Genomic DNA, 12,545 nt, shown 5'->3' with positions numbered 1-12,545 from the left:
CTGCGCCTCACCTCGTGGGGACGCGGGAATGGAGAAGGGAAGCCCAGTCACGGACCGTAGCCGGCACTCCACTCCTACCGCCGCTCCACACCTCACATTCAAACCCCGGCAAAATGGCGCGGCAGGGAGGCTGCGGCCGGGGCGCATGCGTACAAGGGGCCGAGTAAGGGGCGGGGCCAAGGGCGCTCGGCTCCACCCAGATTCCAATCACCAATCACGGCCCCGCTCTGAGGGGGCTGACGTCACGCGCGGCAATGCTCTTTGACCGCGCTAGTGGGCATCTCTCTTCGGGTTCTGAGAAGGGCACATATGCGGCGTGTGTCCGCTGAATTGTGCCCTCTTGATGTCAGGGCTTGAGTCAGGCATCTAGTGGGTCTTACACAACTATCGAAGGAACTGTCCAAAGTCATGGCCAAAGCATCTCCGATAGAAGAGAACTTTTCTGCCCCTCGTGGAGCTTGTTTTAAAGAGAGGAAAGGAATAAACAAGATCTTTTCAGATTTGATAAGTGCTGTGAGAATACTGAAAGACAGTGATACGGCAGGCAGCAACGTAGATTGTCAAGGGGATGGCCAGAGGAGGCCTCTAAACAAGTGACCTGAAGTTCCACAAGAAGACAGCTGTGGATTCGCCTGCAGAGCTTTCCAGGAAGAGGGGATGCTAACAGCAAAGGCTCTGAGACAGGACCCGGCTACACTGGGGCTTAAAAAATAAAGTGGAGCATGACAGGAGAAGGAGTTAGATCTTCAGGGCCAGATGATGTAGGCCTATATTGCATAGAACATACTTACACTAAAAAAAAAAACAAACAAAAAAAACAAGTGTCTATCTGAAATTCACATAGAACCAGGTGTCCAATATTTTATTTGGTGGCCCTAGCTCCGTTATATTTTCTTCACAGCATTTATCACTCCTTGCAATTAATCATCTCTTTTTTCAATTGTCCCCCGACTGCATACCTAAGGACTCTGTTCAAACGAGGGCATTCTCTTATTTACAGCTGTATCCCAGCATTTAACACAAGGTAATATTCAATAAATATTTGCTGAATGTTGAATTAAATGCCATATATAAATAGGTGAAGTTCATTACGAAAGGTATACGTTATTAGAACACTGGTGGAAAAGATGTGTTTCTACCCTTGCAGCAGTAGTACAAGCAATCATCTTGGTCATATTAGTCTGCTTTTCTGGACATTTTCCTCTAGTACCGGTGAGAGCAACCCTGATGACTTAACAGTTTTTCATCCCTGAACGCCAATCAGGAAGGAAGCTGGCTGGCATCTTGTGTCTGTCTAGCATGATTACCAGGTTTTGTAGGAAGCCCCTCACTTCTCAGGTGGTGCTAATAGTAAAGAACCCGCCTGCCAATGCTGGAGACTCAGGTTCAATCCCTGGGTCAGGAAGATCCCCTGGAGAAGGGCATGGCAATCCACTCCAGTATTCTTCCTGGAGAATCCCATGGTCAGAGGAGCCTCATGGGCTACAGTCCACGGGGGTCACAAAGAGTCAGTCACAACTGAGGTGACTTAGCATGCACATAGGAAGCCCACAGGCTGTGCCCCTTTTATCGTGTCTGTGGAAGTGGCTCCAGCGGGGCCATCTCCCCTTGCCCTTAGCAGCCCTAGAACCATGCAGGTGAGGGCCATGGAAAGGCTTGTCTTCCCTCTCTACTGTCTGTGGGGCCCGGGTGACCCATGAAAAGTCCCTGGGAATTCCATCCTGCTCGCTCACCACATGCACACACTCTTAGGTTTGCTACAACTGCTGCTGTGTTGAAAACCAAAGAAAACAATTCAGCCATTTTCAGGAGCAAGAAGTCAGTATGCATGTAGTCTTCTTTCTTTCCAAATCCTGATAAAATAGTATATACATTATATATATATACTGTATGGAAAGACTTTCTGAAAGCGGAAGACACTTACATTGGATTTGGATTCAGAAAGACATGGACACATCTGACTGTGCTTGGAAAACAAGGCTAAGTTTGGTTTTGTCTCACTTTTAAAAGTCCAGCTGAGATCCAGAGGAGTGTTGATATCTAAAGTTGAGACAGGCCTGATTGCTTCTTACCTTTTATTTTATTGATTATATTTTAAATGTTGGCATCTTTTTTCTTTTGGTGTGCTGCATGGCATGTGGGATCTTAGTTCCCCCACCAGGGACTGCACCTGTGCCCTCTGCAGTGGAAAAGGGGAGTCAACCACTGTGCCACCAGGGAAGTCTCTCTCACTTTTTTTTTTTTTAATGAAGGCAACTTTCTTTCTTGGGCACACGGTGGAATACTCACATGGTACAAATAGACTTTGGTCTTTCGCTAATTAGGACATTGTTGTTTAGTCGCTAAGTCATGTCCAACTTTTGCAACCCCATGGACTGCAGTCCTCCAGGCTCCTCTGTCCATGGGATTTTCCTGACAAGAATACTGGAGTGCATTACCATTTCCTTCTCCAGGGGAGCTTCCTGACCCAGGGATGGAATCCGCATATCCTGTACTGCAGGTGGATTCTTTACCACTGAGGCACCAGGGAAGCCCAGGTAGGACATTCAGTTCAGTTCAGTTACTCAGTCGTGTCCAACTCTTTTTGACCCCATGGACTGCAGCACGCCAGGATTCCCTGCCCATCACCAACTCCCGGAGTTTACTCAAACTCATGTCCGTTAAGTCGGTGATGCCATCCAATCATCTCATCCTCTGTCATCCCCTTCTCCTCTTGCCTTCAATCTTTCCCAGCATCAGAGTCTTTTCCAATGAATCAGTTCTTGACATCAGCTGGCCAAAGTATTGGAGTTTCAGCTTCAGCATCAGTCCTTCCAATGAATATTTAGGACTGATTTCCTTTAGGGTGGACTGGTTGGCTCTCCTTGCAGTCCAAGGGACTCTCAAGAGTCTTCTTCAACACCACAGTTCAAAAGCATCAATTCTCTGGCACTCAGCTTTCTTTTTAGTCCAACTCTCCCATCCATACATGGGTGCTGGAAAAACCATAGCTTTGACTAGATGGACCTTTGTTGGTAAAGTAATGTCTCTGCTTTTTAATATGCTGTCTAGGTTGGTTATAACTTTTCTTCCAAGGAGCAAGTGTCTTAATTTCATGGCTGCAGTCATCATCTGCAGTGATTTTAGAGCTCAGAAAATAAAGTCTGTCACTGTTTTCTCACCTATTTGCCATGAAGTGATTGATGGACCAGATGCCATGATCTTCATTTTCTGAATGTTGAGTTTTAAGTCAACTTTTTCATTCTCCTCTTCTCACTTTCATCAAGAGGCTGTTTAGTTGTTTGCTTTCTGCCATAAGGATGGTGTCATCTGCATATCTGAGGTTACTGATATTTCTCCCAGCAATCTTGATTCCAGCTTGTGCTTCCTCCAGCCCAGCATTTCTCATGATGTACTCTGCATATAAGTTAAATAAGCAGGCTGACAACATACAGCCTTGATGCACTCCTTTCCCTATTTGGAACCCGTCTGTTGTTCCATGTCCAGTTCTAACTGTTTCTTCCTGATCTACACACAGATTTCTCAAGAGGGAGGTCAGGTGGTCTGATATTCCCATCTTTTTAAGAATTTTCCAGAGTTTGTTGTGGTCCACACAATCAAAGGCTTTGGCATAGTCAATAAAGCAGAAGAAGATGTTTCTCTGGAACTCTCATGCTTTTTCGATGATCCAGTGGACATTGGGAATTTGATCTCTGATTCTTCTTCCTTGTCTAAATCCAGCTTGAATATCTGGAAGTTCACAGTTCATGTACTGTTGAAGCCTGGCTTGGAGAATTCCGAGCATTACTTTACTAGCATGTGAGATGAGTGTAATTGTGCGGTAGTTTGAGTATTCTTTGGCATTGCCTTTCTTTGGAATGAAAACTGAACTTTTCCAGTCCTGTGGCCACAGTATGACATTAGCTGTAGGTAATTTATTGAATATTTAAGTTCTTTATGTTCTTATTTTTAAAATATTCTTTATTAATGTTCTCTGAGAGGCATATGAGTCTCCCATCGTGATTCTGACTTTGTCATTGTTAAATGGCACTTCAGTCAGCTTCTGATTTATATTTTGAAGCTATTAGGTCAATAAAGGGTTCCTGCTATTTCTTCTTGATGATGTCTATCATCTTATAATGTGAAATATTCCTCTTTGGCCCTTTCAAAGCTTTCCTCTTCCAATTCAATCTTGTCTGATATCAATACTGTTGGACCTGCTTTCTTTCTGTAACAATTTCCTGGGTCTTCTCCTCCCCGTTTTATTGAGGTATCATGGACATCCTTTTCAGCATCTCTTTATTGCCAGAATTCTTTCATCCTTTTGTATATCATACTAGTTAAGAGCATGAACTTGAGCCAGACTACTCAGGTTAAGACCCCAATGCCATCTGCATAACACTGGGTAAGTTACTTATAACTTGGTTGCCTAATCTCTAAAATAGGGGTAATAATATGATTCTTCCTCTTAGGGTGGTTGTAAAGATAAAGAATGATATGTATGAAGAAATGATAAGTATGAAAAAATGATATGTATGAGGCCCATGAAAAAGCAACTGGGAAACAGTACCCGACAGTGTTAGGTGTTATGACCATTTCTTATGACCAGTGGGAAGTGTATTTTTTTTCAAATATCATACCACATCCCTTGGCGTGCTGCAGTCCATGGGGTCGTGAAGAGTCCAACACGACTGAACAACAACAGCAACCACATCCCTTATATGTGGAATCTAAGAAGAAATGATACAAATGAGCTTACTCCAAACTAGAAAGAGAGTCACAGACTTGGAAAGTGAATTTATGGTTGCCGGGGGTAGGGAAGGGATATTAATAGTTAGGGAGTTTGGGAAGGTCATATACCCACTGCTATATTCAAAATGGATACCATCAACAAGGACCTATTTATAGCACAGGGAACTCTGCTAGATGGTATGTGGCAGCTTGGACGGGTGGGGGTTTGGGGAGAATGGATACATACACATGTATGGCTGAGTCCCTTCACTGTTCATCTGAAACTATCACAACATTGTTAGTCGGCTACACCCCAATCAAAGTAAAAAGTTTAAAGTTTGAAAAACAAAGATTTTTTTGATGTGGACCATTTTTAAAGTATTTATTGAATTTATTACAATATCACTTCTGTTTCATGTGTTTTTTTTGACCGAGAGGCATGTGGGATCTTATCCCTGACCAGGGATTGAACCTGCATCCCCTGCGTTGGAAGGTGAAGTCTTAACCACTGGATGCCAAGGAAGTCCCGGGAGAGTATTCGTGACGCCCTTCCATTGTCCCAGCCCTCAGTTTTTCTCAGGTGGTGCTGCTTTAGGCCTGGGCAAGCCTTTGGACACTTCCCTTGGCCCCTGTATTTTAGAGGGCTCCACACTGGCCCTCCTCCACACTGGGCCCTGAGTCCTTTTCCAAGATCTGTAGAAGTCTCTTGCCTGGGTCAGTTCTGAAAGCAAATGTGCAGCCAATGGGAGCGCCCCAAAGCTGGAAGTGTGATGGAGGCAAATGAGTTCGCAGCAGAGTTTGGATGGAGCTGAGTATCCACACGCGTTCAAAGCCCTGCGGTGCGGCCTGTGGCTTGCGGCGGAGAAGGGGTGCAGGACAAAGGCCAGTTCCCCCTGTGCCGCTCTGTTCTGGCATGGAACGCTGGGGAGCCTGGAAATGCAACTTTTGAACCGAGATTTGCAGGTATTATGAAAGTATTTATCAAGGAAGCAGGTTCAGTTCAGTTCAGTTCATTTGCTCAGTCATGTCCAACTCTTTGCAACCCCATGGACTGCAGCACACCAGGCCTCCCTGCCCATCACCAACTCCCAGAGCCTGCTCAAACTCATGTGCATCGAGTCGGTGATGCCATACAACCATCTCATCCTCTCTCGTCCCCTTCTCCTCCTGCCTTCAATCTTTCCCAGCATCAAGAAAGGAGGTTAGGATGAGTTTTATTTGAAAGCTCATACCTTGATATTTGACTTTGAAATATTTAGACTCACTGCATGTGTGTAGTCAAAGCTATGGTTTTTCCAGTAGTCATGAATAGATGTGAGAGTTGGACCATAAAGAGGGCTGAGCGCCCAAGAATTGATGCTTTTGAACTGTAGTGCTGGAGAAGACTCTGAGAATCCCTTGGAAGGCAAGAAGATAAAATCAGTCAATCCTAAAGGAAATCAACCCCGAATATTCATTGGAAGGACTGATGCTGAAGCTGAAGTTCCAGTACTTTGGCCACCTGATGTGAAGAGCCGACTCATTGGTAGAGTAAAAGACCCTGATGCTGGAAAAGATTGAGGGCAATAGGGGACGACAGAGGATGAGATGGTTGGAGACATGAGTTTGAGTAAACTCCAGGAGATAGTGAAAGACAGGGAAGCCTGGAGTGCTGCAGTCCATGCGGTTGCAAATAGGACAGGACAGCGCCAACTGCATGAGCCCATGGTAGTTGTATTTCTGCCCCAGAGCCACCAGATGTCAGTAGTGGGCTATGCACACCCTCTGGAGCCAGTGCCCCCAGTGAGCTATATTCATTCAGCTGCTCTCCAGCCCTGGGCTGGGAAGATCCCCTGGAGAAGGGAAATGCTACCCACGCCAGTACTCTGGCCTGGAGAATTCCATGGATTGTGTAGTCCATGGGGTTGCAAAGAGTTGGCCACGACTGAGCAACTTTCACTTCATTTTCCAACGCATTAAATAACCCTTCCCTTGTGTGAGATCCCTGTTCAGGGAAGGCCTGAAGGGAACATCAAGGCTGCAGGTGGAGGGAAATCTCTGCTATGCAGTGTGGCCAAAAAAAAAAAAAAAAAAGGCCGGGGGTGGGATATAGTGGAGGTGAGAGATGCAGACAGGGGCTAGGTGGCCAAACATGAGGTGAGGTTCGTTCTTGTTTTTTCAAGAAGTTAGCTTTTGAGTTGGAATCCAGGAGGAGGAAGTGGCCATGAAGCAGTCCAGAGAAAACACATCCAGGAAGAGAAACAGCAGGAGCAAAGGCTCGGAGTCAGGAGCAAGTGTGGAACTCTAAAGAAGTCACGAATTTGCGCCTTAAAAAAAAAAATTGAAGTATAGAGGCTTCCTTGGTGGCTCAGCAGGTAAAGAATCTGCCTGCAATGTGGGAGACCTGGGTTCTATCCCTCGGTTGGGAAGATCCCCTGGAGAAGGGAAAGGCTACCCACTCCAGTATTCTGGTCAGGAGAATTCCATGGGCTGTACAGTCCATGGAGTCGCAGAGTCAGACACGACTGAGTGACTCTCACTTTCACTTTCATAGTTGATTTACGATGTTTCAGGTGTACAGCAAAGTGATTTATGTGTATATATATATATATATATATATTCAGATTCTATTCCATTATAAGTGGTTACAAGATATTGAATATAGTTCCCTGTGCTCTACAGTAGGTCCTTGTTTTTTGTTTTATATACAGTAGTGTGTATGTTAATCCCAAACTCCTAAATTATCCCTTCTTCCCCTCTCCTTTCCCTTTTGATAACTCGTTTATTACTTCACTTAGTACGATAATCTCTAGGCTCATCCATGTTGCTGCGAAGAGTATTATATCATTCTTTTTAATGGCTGAGCAATACTCCTGTGTATGTGTGTGTGTATACCACACCTTCTTTACCCAGCTTCCCCAGTGGCTCAGTAGTGTAAGAATCCACCTGCAGGAGACACTCAGGAGACCCAGGTTCAATCCCTGGGTTGGAAGGAACTGGAAAAGGAAATGGCAACCTGCTCCAGTATTCTTGCTTGGGAAATCTCGTGGACAGAGGAGCCTGATGGGCTACAGTCCATGGGGTTTCAGAAAGTCAGATACGACTGAACGACTAAACAAACATACCACAGCTTCTTTATCCATTCAACTGCTGATAGACACTTAGGTTGCTTCCATGTCTTGCTATTATAGATCATGCTGCTATGATCACTGGGGTGTATGTATCTTTTTGAATGAGAATTTTTGTCTTTTCTGGATATATGCCCAGGAGTGGGACTGCTGGATCGTGTGTAATTCTGTCTTTAGTTTTTTAAAGGAACCTCCATACTGTTCTCCACAACCTCTCCAACATTTATGAACTGGTGACTTTTACAGATGTGTATTAAAGTGGAAAAATGAAGGCACAAACCACGAGGGCTTACTGGCCCAGCCTCGGCATCTGCTCGCTTCCTCTCATTTTCTCTGCTAGTCGCTATTTCTTTGCTTGACTTCTGAATGTCTGTGCTAGTCAGGAAAGGGTCTGAAGGTACAACCCTACAAAGGCAGTGTAAGAGATCTGATAACAATGGTTTCCAACTCAGGTGTTTGTAATACCCAAGCAGTTCAACTTACAAACAGGATCCTTGGAAAATAAGCTCCTGAGAGACCAGGACTGTGTTCTGTTGGATGCCCTGCTGGGCTTTCCACCTTATCCCCCGGAACGGGCACAGTGGGTAGTGTGTGTGTGCTCTGAAGACAGAGTCTGGGCCAGAGTCCCAGCTCTACCGCGTTCCTGCTGTGCGATCCGGCCTCACTGGCCCTCCGTGTCCTCATCTAATGCTGCTACCCACTAAGGGCAGAAAGTTCACACAACAAATCCTTCTAAACAAAAAGTTCTTCCTTCCAGCTTCCATGATCTGACCACTGGCCTCTCCTACACAGCTTGTTTTTTTCTCAGAAACCCATGGACTCTGAAGAAAATCAATATGTCATTATTTAAGCCCAAATTTACTCAAGCTAAGACGTTTATTAGAACACATGAGTATTTCCTGGACATAGCTCAAGATAAATTCTTTAAGCAAATCCGAATTAGGTTAGAGGAGAGGAAGCTATAGAATCGCCATGTGAAGATTAGGAGTCTCTGGGAAAGATGAAAATTGACTATTACATAAAATTATCCTCAAAAGCTCAATCTTCAGTTGAATACCAGATAAGGTTGGCTTGTGTCTGGAAAGAGACATTAAAAAAAGTACTAAAATCATTTTTTGCAGAATCCTTACAGAGTCCTCGTCCTTCTCCTCTTGCTGTTGGTATGCAACTGCATTTACTAAGCTGGATGTTCCTATGTGACGCAAATCACTAACCCAAGGACAATTTAGATTTCTTTTCATTTTCTTGGGCTCCAAAATCACTGCAGATGGTGATTACAGCCACGAAATTAAAAGATGCCTGCTCCTTGGAAGAAAAGCTATGACCAACCTAGAGTGTATTAAAAAGCAGAGACATCATTTTGCTGGCAAAGGTCTGCACAGTCAAAGCTATGGTTTTTCCAGTAGTCATGTACCGATATGAGTTGCCCCATAAAGAAGGCTGAGCGCTGAAGAATTGATGCTTTTGAACTGTGGTCCTGGAGAAGACTCTTCAGAATCCCTTGGACATCAAGGTGATCAAACCAGTTAACCTTAAAGGAAATCAACCCTGAATACTCACTGGAAGGACTGATGCTGAAGCTGAAGCTCCAATACTTTGGCCACCTGATGTGAAGAGCTGTCTAATTGGAAAAGACCCTGATGCTGGGAAAGACTGAAGGCGGAAGAAGAGGATGACAGAGGATGAGATGGTTGGATGGCATCTCCGACTCAATGGACATGAGTTTGAGCAAGCTCTGGCAGATAGGAAGGAAGGACAGGAAGTCTGATGTATTGTAGTCCATGGGGTCACAAGGAGTCAGACACGACTTCGTGACTGAACAGCAACAAAACCTAGACAACGGGCATGTTACACGTTTGCAAAAATTCCAGGGAAGGCAACCACTCTGGTCCTCTGAAAAAGGAAATGTACTTTTGCCTAAAATGTACACCAGTCTGTTAGGTTACAAAATGCAGTATAATGCTAAAATTACCTTTCAAAGTGCTTAAATCAGTAACCTGAAATAAGCCAGTGACCTAAGCACGCCCTCCACTTGGGTGAGCAAGAGACTTTAATGGGACGGCCAAAACAAGCTCAAAGTATCTGCCGCAGAGGGACTTTCGGGTCCTACAGTACATCCTGAAGGAGCCCTGTTACTCAGAGGAAGTCACTTTAGTTCCGGGTGTTTAAACCTTGGCACTACTGACACTACAGCCCCCACTCCTGCCCCCAACTTGCGGGTCGGAGTCGGGGGCTGTTTAGCAGCATCTCTGGCCTCTACTCACTAGATGCCAGCAGCACAGCCACCCCCACCCAAAAATATGACAACCAAACACGTCTGCAGACATTGCCAAGTGTTGGGGACAGAACTGAAAGCCCCTGGTTGGCAGCAGGTTGAAAACCAGTGCTCTAGATAAAACTCAGGCAGTGTCTGCTCTGAAGAGATAAAAGACTCTTCAGAAACCTTTTCCAAAAGAAAAGAAAGTGAAAAGTGAAAGTGAAGTTGCTCAGTCATGTCCGACTCTTTGCGACCCCATGGACTGTAGCCTACGAGGTTCCTCCATCCATGGAATTTTCCAGGCAAGAGTACTGGAGTGGGGTGCCATTTCCTTCTCCAGGGGATCTTCCCAACCCAGGGATTGAACCCGGGTCTCCCTTATTGCAAGCAGACGCTTTGACCATCTGAGCCACCAGGGAAGCTCTTCCAAAAGAAAGGGCCGTTCTTTTGTTCTTCCCTGGAAGCATCTGAAATGTGGTACCAGAGAAAGATGTTTTATACCAATGAATTAGTAAAGACGACCATGTGTTAGTCAATTTCAGCAGTGGAATATTTTAATTACAGTCATGATTTACAATGTGAGATATTTCAGAATGGATTCTGCAGGGGAATTCCTTGGCAATCCAGGGGTTAGGACTCTGTGCTTTCACTGCTGGTGGGGTGGGGGTGGGTTTTGCCATGAGGCGAAACCAGAAAAGAAAAATAGATTCTGCATTTGGAAGCAGAAAAGGCAAGCTTCCTAGGTTGGCTCCCTGTGTGAACCTTAGGATGGCCTCCCACTCATGCCCAGTTGGCTTCCCTGGGAGTCCTCCTCTGCAATCTTGCCCTCAATGCCAGCAAGAGGAGATTTCTGTCTCCTCTTGGAAACTAAGCCACTGGTCAAACTAATTAATGAGATGAAATAATCTTCTCATGACCTCATAACTGGATATTTTCTTTCATGAGGAGGGGGATGAAAGGGGAATTTTACTTAAAAAAATTAAAACCCACAATTAATATTCTCTCATTAATAATTATATTAGTTAAATATAAAGGCCACATTTTACCACCAACTGATAAAGTACAAACATTTATCTGCCACAAGAACAAACCCAAAACTTGATGTGCTGTGCTGTGCTTAGTCATTCAGTCATGTCCAACACTCTGCGACCCACCAGGCTCCTCTGTCCACGGGGAATTCTCCAGGCAGGAATACTGGAGTGGGGTTGCCATGCCCTCCTCCAGGAGGATCTTCTCAACTTAGGGATCCAACCCAGGTCTCCCGCATCACAGGCAGATTCTTTACCAGTTGAGCTACCAGGGAAGCCCCATACATGATCAAGTCTGATATGCATAATGGCTTGATATACATTAATTACTACATTAAAAGCAGTTTTACTTTTTAAAACTTTATTGTTTTACCACTTGATTAAAGCATCGGATATTTATTTTAACAGTATTATACATAATATTTTTACATAGAAAACTTTACATAGCATTTCGTATTATATAATTCTGCTTATTCTTTCAAAAATGTGTACATCCATTGGGCAAGGAATGCTTTTCATTAAATTACCAATATTAAATGCACTTAATCATCGTGTATAGATTAAACAAAAGTAGCTATTAACTAATTTTTAGGCATTTTTAAGGAGGTAAAACATACATTTGCACATAAAGAAATATTTGATGCAAATATGCAAGATAAAATTTTGTAAAAATCAGAATACTGAGAAAAACTACACTTTTGATGAGTGTCTTTTTTTGAGAGCACAGACTTTCACGTAGAGTCATTCTTTTAAATACTCAGCTTTGGTTTCTTTGTTTTCCAAATTACAAAGCTGTGGATCGCAAACTCCAGGACTTCGCATGAGTTTGAACTATGCCTACTTTTAACATAAGTATTAGAACAGAATTCAGAAAATGCAGTTGAGAACCCAGTTTCTATTTAAACCAATATCCATTCGCATCATAACAACAAACATCTGAATGCGATGGTCATACTAGCATTTATCAGCAGGTTCCTGTAATAACTACTCAGTGTATAGCCATAATCACAAAAGAATGATGAGAAATTTTAGTTTTTTTTTTTTTCATTTTGTACAAAAGTCACCTCTCAGAGGAAATGTTGTTTCCAGATATTATTAAACAATTCCCATTACGTATGTTCTTTGGTTGTACATGAGGAGTGACAGGAAAAAGGTGTATTTGACTAAAGATGCGTTATTAGAAATAAAATTTCCCATCCACTGTTTGTTGTTAAGATGCCAAAGCTGGTGATCTCCCTAAAGGACAATGAAGAAAAACAAAATTGCTCAAAGCAGCAGTATTGTAACAAACAGAAGCTTCTCTAGAGACCCAGCACAAATAATCAACACTTAAAGCAACTGAGAAAGAAAGAAGGCCTTGGAAACGCGCTGCTCTCCTCCGTACCCTTGTGAGTGAACGGCCGCTGGCCCAGGGCTGCGGGGTCACCCCCTTCCTGGCTGTCT

General features: G+C 44.0%; 1 protein-coding gene across 1 annotated transcript in view; it reads right to left on the bottom strand.

Moving 5' to 3' along the window:
- Nucleotides 1-119, bottom strand: part of CSE1L (chromosome segregation 1 like) — a 36,246-nt gene extending 36,127 nt beyond the window's left edge. Inside the window, exon 1 of the mRNA XM_068986711.1 lies at nucleotides 12-119. The gene's annotated coding sequence lies outside the window, so the exon portion shown is untranslated. The remainder of the gene's footprint in view (nucleotides 1-11) is intronic.
- Nucleotides 120-12,545: the final 12,426 nt, after the last annotated feature.

Source organism: Capricornis sumatraensis, chromosome 15 (assembly GCF_032405125.1).
Source record: "Capricornis sumatraensis isolate serow.1 chromosome 15, serow.2, whole genome shotgun sequence".
Taxonomy (NCBI): Eukaryota; Metazoa; Chordata; class Mammalia; order Artiodactyla; family Bovidae; genus Capricornis; species Capricornis sumatraensis.
This window is presented reverse-complemented; position numbering and strand designations above follow the sequence as displayed.